This window comes from Lolium rigidum, chromosome 6 (genome assembly GCF_022539505.1).
Source record: "Lolium rigidum isolate FL_2022 chromosome 6, APGP_CSIRO_Lrig_0.1, whole genome shotgun sequence".
Lineage (NCBI taxonomy): Eukaryota > Viridiplantae > Streptophyta > Magnoliopsida > Poales > Poaceae > Lolium > Lolium rigidum.
Genome location: NC_061513.1, coordinates 123,468,311 through 123,475,303, shown reverse-complemented (window position 1 = coordinate 123,475,303; position 6,993 = coordinate 123,468,311).

Here is a 6,993-nt window from a genome sequence, read left to right as displayed (position 1 = left end):
CCGAACACAGCGAGAAGCGAGGCGGAGAGTGGTGGGCCCGACGCATTATTGACACATAAAAATTTAACCAGCCTCCCGCCATATCGCGCCTCTCCCGCCACAACCCGCCCTCCCGCCGCACATTTCTGCCCTGCCAAAAGATTTCACCCCCTCCGGCCGATTCATTTCTCCCTCCTGCCGCCGCTACTCTCTCCCTCCCGCCGCCGCTACCCTCTCCCGCCGAATCATTTCTCCCTCCCGTCATCGAACCCCTTCTTCTAACTTATGTTCAATTTGCACCACCAGTCTACCAGTACTTTGATCCTACTTTGATCGCGGCAACTTCAACGAAAACGTTCCCTTTTGAATCTAAACTATTTGATTTTACGTTTGGGGGTGGTTTTGTGGGACGCGGCCGGGGAGCAACGTTCCTGATACGTCTCCAACGTATCTATAATTTCTTATGTTCCATGCTAGTTTTATGTCAATACCTACATGTTTTATTCACACTTTATAATGTTTTTATGCATTTTCTGGGACTAACCTATTAACAAGATGCCATAGTGCCAGTTTCTGTTTATTATGTCTGTTTATTGCAGAAAAGTCCCAAAAACCAAAGTGCTCGGAAAAATCACAGAAATTCTATTTCGCCAGAAGACCCACGGAGCCAGAAGGGCCAGGCCAGAGGAGGCCCACGGCCTCCTCCCCATCCCTTGGCGCGGCCAGGAGGGGGCGGCGCTGCCCTATGGGGTGGGCCCCTCGGGCACCCCCTCGCGCCGCCCTTTCGCCTATATAAAGCTCCTGCCCTGAAAACCCTAAAAAGATCGACGATTTCCCCAGAAGAGTTCCGTAGCTCCGCCGCCACCAAAAACCATAATTCGGGGGACAAAAGTCTCTGTTTCGGCACCCTGCCGGGACGGGGAATTGCCCCCGGAGCCATCTCCATCGACTCCATCGCCATCTTCATCGCCGTTGCTGTCTCCCATGATGAGGAGGGAGTAGTTCTCCCGAGAGCTGAGGGCTCTACCGGTAGCTATGTGGTTCATCTCTCTCTCACATGGTGTGATCTTTATGTGATCATGAGCTTTGTAATCTAGTTGAATATGTAGATGTTACTCTTGTCTATTATGCACTCTAGAGGTTACTTTAATATGAACTCCGGAGTCACTCTCCACGGTGTGATGGTGACAGTGTGCGCATCGTGTGTGATTCCTTTATGATGTTGTGGAGCTTGTTTACTCCGGCTTGAGGTATGCTTTTGCAGCCCTACACAATGAATGGTGTTTGTTATCCAACAAGATAGTGTTTGAGAGTAGCATTTATTTATTCAGTTATGTGATCATTGTTGAGAGTGTCCACTAGTGAAAGTATGATCCCTAGGCCTTGTTTCTAAGCATTGAAACACCGTTTCCAACAAGTTGTGCTACATGTTCGCTTGCTGCCATTTTTATTTCAGATTGCAATTACTACTTATAATCATCCATATTACTTGTATTTCACTATCTCTTCGCCGAACTAGTGCACCTATACTTCTGACAAGTGTATTAGGTGTGTTGGGGACACAAGAGACTTCTTGTATCTTAATTGCAGGGTTGCTTGAGAGGGATATCTTTGATCTCTACCTCCACGAGTTCGATAAACCTTGGGTGATTCACTTAAGGGAAACTTGCTGCTGTTCTACAAACCTCTGCTCTTGGAGGCCCAACACTGTCTACAGGAATAGAAGCGTGCGTAGACATCAAGCTATTTTCTGGCGCTGTTGACGGGGAGGTAAGGTAAAAGGTATTCACATCCTCCGACTACTAAGCTATTTCCTAGCACTGTTGCCGGTGTGTGAGTGCTCGAAGCTATTTCCTTTAGATTCTGCAATTATAACTTTTTGTTTCTTGTTTTTATTTCATTAGTTAGGCTTAATGGAAAACAACAACAAAATTAGAGATTTTTACGAAATTTATATTGAATTAGGACATGATGCTTTTGAAGAGAAAATTAAAAAACCTATGGAAGTTTTTCTGCATAATAGTGGTAATAATGTTATTAGTATGAATTCTTTGGACATCATTATTTTTAATGCTATGGAAAAACCCAAGCTTGGGGAAGCTAGTTTATATAAAAATAATCTTTTTTGCTCCTCAGCTTTGGATGAAATATTTTGCCTTGATAATGCTTTGTCTCCAATATGTGGTAATTCGAATGATGCTTGTGATATTCAAAATCCACCTGTTGAAAGTATTCCTTTTAAAATACCTATGAAAATTGTTGAAAGGGTTATGAATGATCAGTATGTAGGGGATGGATCAGTCCATCCATGTGTTCACTTGTCTAAACTTACAGAACTTCGTGAGTTATTTGAGATTGCAGGTTTATCAAGAGAAAATGTTATGAGGAAACTATTTCCATTGTCACTTAAGGACAAAGCAAAGGAATGGTATAGGTTGCTGGATGAACAACCATCGAATTGTAAACAGCTTGAATCTCTCTTTTACTCAAAATTTTATCCTCTTCATGAAGTGCATCTAGATAGGAATCGCATTTATAATTTTTACCCTCATGATGGAGAAAGCATTGCTCAAGCTTGGGGAAGACTAAAAACATTAATACTCAAATGTCCTAACCATGAGCTTTCTGAGGAAATAATTGTTACTAATTTTTATGCAAGGCTTTCAAGTTATTATAAGGATTATGTAGATGCATGTTCATAGGGTTCTTTCACAAGTAAGAAGGTTGAAGCTAGATGAGATCTTCTTGAAAGAATTCAAAGCAATACTGAAAATTGAGAGAACGACAAAGGTAAAGAATCAGGTATAAACTATGAATATGAATGCATTAAGTCTTTCATTGAAACTGCTGGTTTTTAAAAGCTTAGTGATAATTATGGTCTTGATTCTCAAATTATTGTTGATTGTTGTAGAACCTTTGCTTCTCATATTAATGTTCCTAAAGAAAATTGGGACGTGTATCATGAACCTTTCAAAGACACTTGCATGGAAAATGAAATTGTTGTTAATGATTGCAATAAACATGCTCAAACTTCGAAAATACTATTTCTTATAAGCATGTTAATTTTTGTGGAATGCATAGACCTTGTGGAATTAATCAAATCGAAGATGAATATTGTATCCATCATAGGAATAAAAAAACTAGAATGTGGTACAAGGCTCTAAAAGATCTTGGTGAAAAAAGTTTGTGACCTCCATCCTTTTATTTGTGAACTTTGCTATGAAGTGGGTCATTTTAATTTTCAATGTTCTGGTCATGATGATAGTATTTCGAATTTAATGAGTACTTCAAGTCTATATTGTGATAACATGATCACTTCTAATCAGCATGATGATCTTACTTTATCTTTGGGGTGTGAAGAGTTATCAAGAAAAAATTCTTTGTTAGATATGAGTGATCTTGATATGAATAGTGTGTTGCATGGATGTTATCTCTATTGTGTTAATAATTGTCATGCCAACACCTACATACAAAGTGTTATAAAGGATGGGACTTTAACAAAATATGACAGGACTAATATGTGTTTTGTTCTCATTAATGAAAGAGAGGTATCCTCCCAAGTTTCTTCTATTGTTTCTAATAATAAACCAGGTTATGTGGAGAAGCTTCCTTGCAAGCCTCTCCCTTCTAGAGAGGAAAAGAAGAAGAAGGGAACGAAGAAGAAGAAGAGGAGTATAAGGAGAGAGGAAACGGTATCTTCTCCCAAACTTGTTGCTCCTATTACAATTGATACTTATAATTCTGAATTCGATGATTCTGAACTTGATGATGAACCTATGCCTGTTATTTATATTAGTGATCATGATTGGGAAAAGCACACTTCTTTTGATATTGAAGATCTACTGGGACACTAATTCTGAAAATGATGATGTTAATAATTGCCATAGTATTAGTACTATCCATGTTTCTTCCCATGATGATATAGAAAGCTCAAGGCTTGGGGATGAGGTGTTTGAAAATCCTTTTGCTACTGATTATATGTATGATACATCTCCTTCTAGTAACCATGATGGTATGTTTACAGATGAGCACACTTTGGAACATAACTATTCTATTTCTTATGATGACACTATGCCTCCAATCTTTGACAATTATTATAAAGAATACTATAACATAGGTTATAATTACAGTCATCCTCATGAAACTTGTCATAGTTATGGAGGGACTACCCAAAACCATCTCTCTAATATATAGCTTGTCTATCATATTCAAGTTCGTTATGGTGATTGTGATATTTTCAGTCCATCTACTATTGAGGATAAAATTCATTATGATTATTATATGCCTCCAATTCATGATGATATTAATGATGGATGTGATAGTTTTACTCCCACTATTACTAATAAAATTGATTATGCTTGTGTGGAGAGTAATGATACTTTTATGCATGGATCATGATAAGAATGCTTTATGCGATAGCTATATTGTTGAGTTTATCAATGATACCACTGAAAATTATTATGAGAGAGGGAGACATGGTTTTATATATCTCAATAATATTAAGTCACCTCTCTTTTTGTTGAAAATTTTGAAGTTGCACTTGCTTTGTCTTTCTATGATAGTAGCTTCATGCTTCAATAATTTGTTTTCTTACAAGATTAGTTTGCATAGAAAGTGGGTTAGAATTAAATGTGTTTGGTATTTGCTTTTTGATGCTCTCTTATATTCAACTCTCATCTTTATAAGAGCATCATGAAAATTATCATGCCTAGCTAAAAGGCTTTAAAGAAAAGCGCTCTTGGGAGACAACTCATTGTTTTATTTCTGCAATTTTTGTTTTATATTTGAGTCAAGGTACTTGTTACTACTGTAGCAATACCTTTGTATCTTTATTTTCTTGCATTTTTGTGCCAAGTAAAGTCTTTGATAGAAAGTTGATACTAGATTTAGATTTCTGCGCAGAAATAGATTTTTAGCTGTCACGGTTTTGAGTTTTTCTCTTTGTAGAAAAATCTAAAAATCTTGAAAAAAAATCATGAGTAATCTTCAGATATGTATGCAACTTTCATTCAACTGGAGCTTTTCCATATGAGCATGTTAAGCGCCTCGAAAAAATTCGTCTTTTCGGACTGTTCTGTTTTTGACAGATTCTGCCTTTTTATTTCGCATTGCCTCTTTTACTGTGTTTGAGTGGATTTCTTTGCTCCATTAAATTTCAGTAACCTTGGGTAATGTCCAGAAGTGTTGGGAATGATTGTGTCCTTGCTGAACATGTGAATTTTTGACTATGCACTAACCCTCTAATGAGATTGCTTTGAGTTTGGTGTGAAGGAAGTTTTCAAGGATCAAGAGAGGAGGATGATATAATATGATCAAGAAGAGTGAAAAGTCTAAGCTTGGGGATGCCCCCGTGGTTCATCCTTGCATATTTCAAGAAGACTCAAGCGTCTAAGCTCCAAGGCATCCCCTTCTTCATCAACAACTTATCAGGTCACCTCTAGTGAAACTATATTTTAATTCCGTCGCATTTTATATGCTTTGTTTGGAGCATCCGTGTGCTTTTATTTTTGGTTTGTTATTTTAGTTTTCTGAATAAATAGGATCCTAACATGCTTGTGTGGGAGAAAGACATGCTCCGCTTTTTCATTTGAACACTTGTGTTCTTCGTTTTACTTTTAATGTTCATGGCAAAAGCTGAAAGCCGCAGCACTTATTGCTATTTGGTTCTAAACAAAAAATGCTTAATGTGGTAGTTGGTATACTGTCTAGAATAATTTGATACTTGGGAATTGTTTTGAGCTCTCAAGTAGATCATGTTTAAGCTCTTGCATCATGTAGTTTAAACCTATTAGTGGGGAACTACCGTATAGCTTGTTGAAATTTGGTTTGCATGATTGGTCTCTCTAAGGTCTAGATATTTTATGGTAAAAGTGTTTGAGCAATAAGGAAGACAGTGTAGAGTCTTATAATGCTTGCAATATGTTCTTATGTAAGTTTTGTTGTACCGGTTTATACTTGTGTTTGCTTTAAACAACCTTGCTAGCCAAAGCCTTGTACTGAGAGGGAATGCTTCTCGTGCATCCAAAACCTTGAGCCAAAACCTATGCCATTTGTGTCCACCATAACTACCTACTATGTGGTATTTTTCTGCCATTCCAAGTAAATACTTCATGTGCTACCTTTAAACAATTCAAAACTTTATTACTCCTTTTTTGTGTCAATGTTTTTTAGCTCATGAGGAAGTATGTGGTGTTTTATCTTTCAAACTTGTTGGGCAGACTTTCACCAATGGACTAGTGGCATATACATCCGCTTATCCAATAATTTTGCAAAAAGAGCTGACAACGGGGTACCCAGCCCCAATTAATTAACTGTCATTAATAATTCTCTTCACATGTTTTGCCCTGATTTATCAGTAAGCAACTTAATTTTGCAATAGACACTCCTCCATGGTATGTGAAATGTTGGAAGGCACCCGAGGATTCGGTTTGCCATGGCTTGTGAAAGCAAAAGGTTGGGAGGAGTGTCATCTATAAATAAAACTAAAATACATGTGTAAACAAAAGAGAAGAGGGATGATCTACCTTGCTGGTAGAGATAACGTCCTTCATGGGAGCCTGATGCTAGCACGCAGTCGACGTGCCCGTTGGGAACCCCAAGAGGAAGGTGTGATGCGTACAGCGGCAAGTTTTCCCTTAGTAAGAAACCAAGGTTTATCGAACCAGTAGGAGCCAAGAAGCACGTTGAAGGTTGCTGGCGGAGGAGTGTAGTGCGGCGCAACACCAGGGATTCCGGCGCCAACGTGGAACATGCACAACACAACTATTGATGTCTACGTTCCCCCTCCTTTCCTGTAGACAGTGTTGGGCCTCCAAGAGCAGAGGTTTGTAGAACAGCAGCAAGTTTTCCCTTAAGTGGATCACCCAAGGTTTATCGAACTCGGGGAGGAAGAGGTCAAAGATATCCCTCTCATGCAACCCTGCAACCACAAAGCAAGAAGTCTCTTGTGTCCCCAACACACCAAATAGGTGCACTAGTTCGGCGAAGAGATAGTGAAATACAGGTGGTATGAAT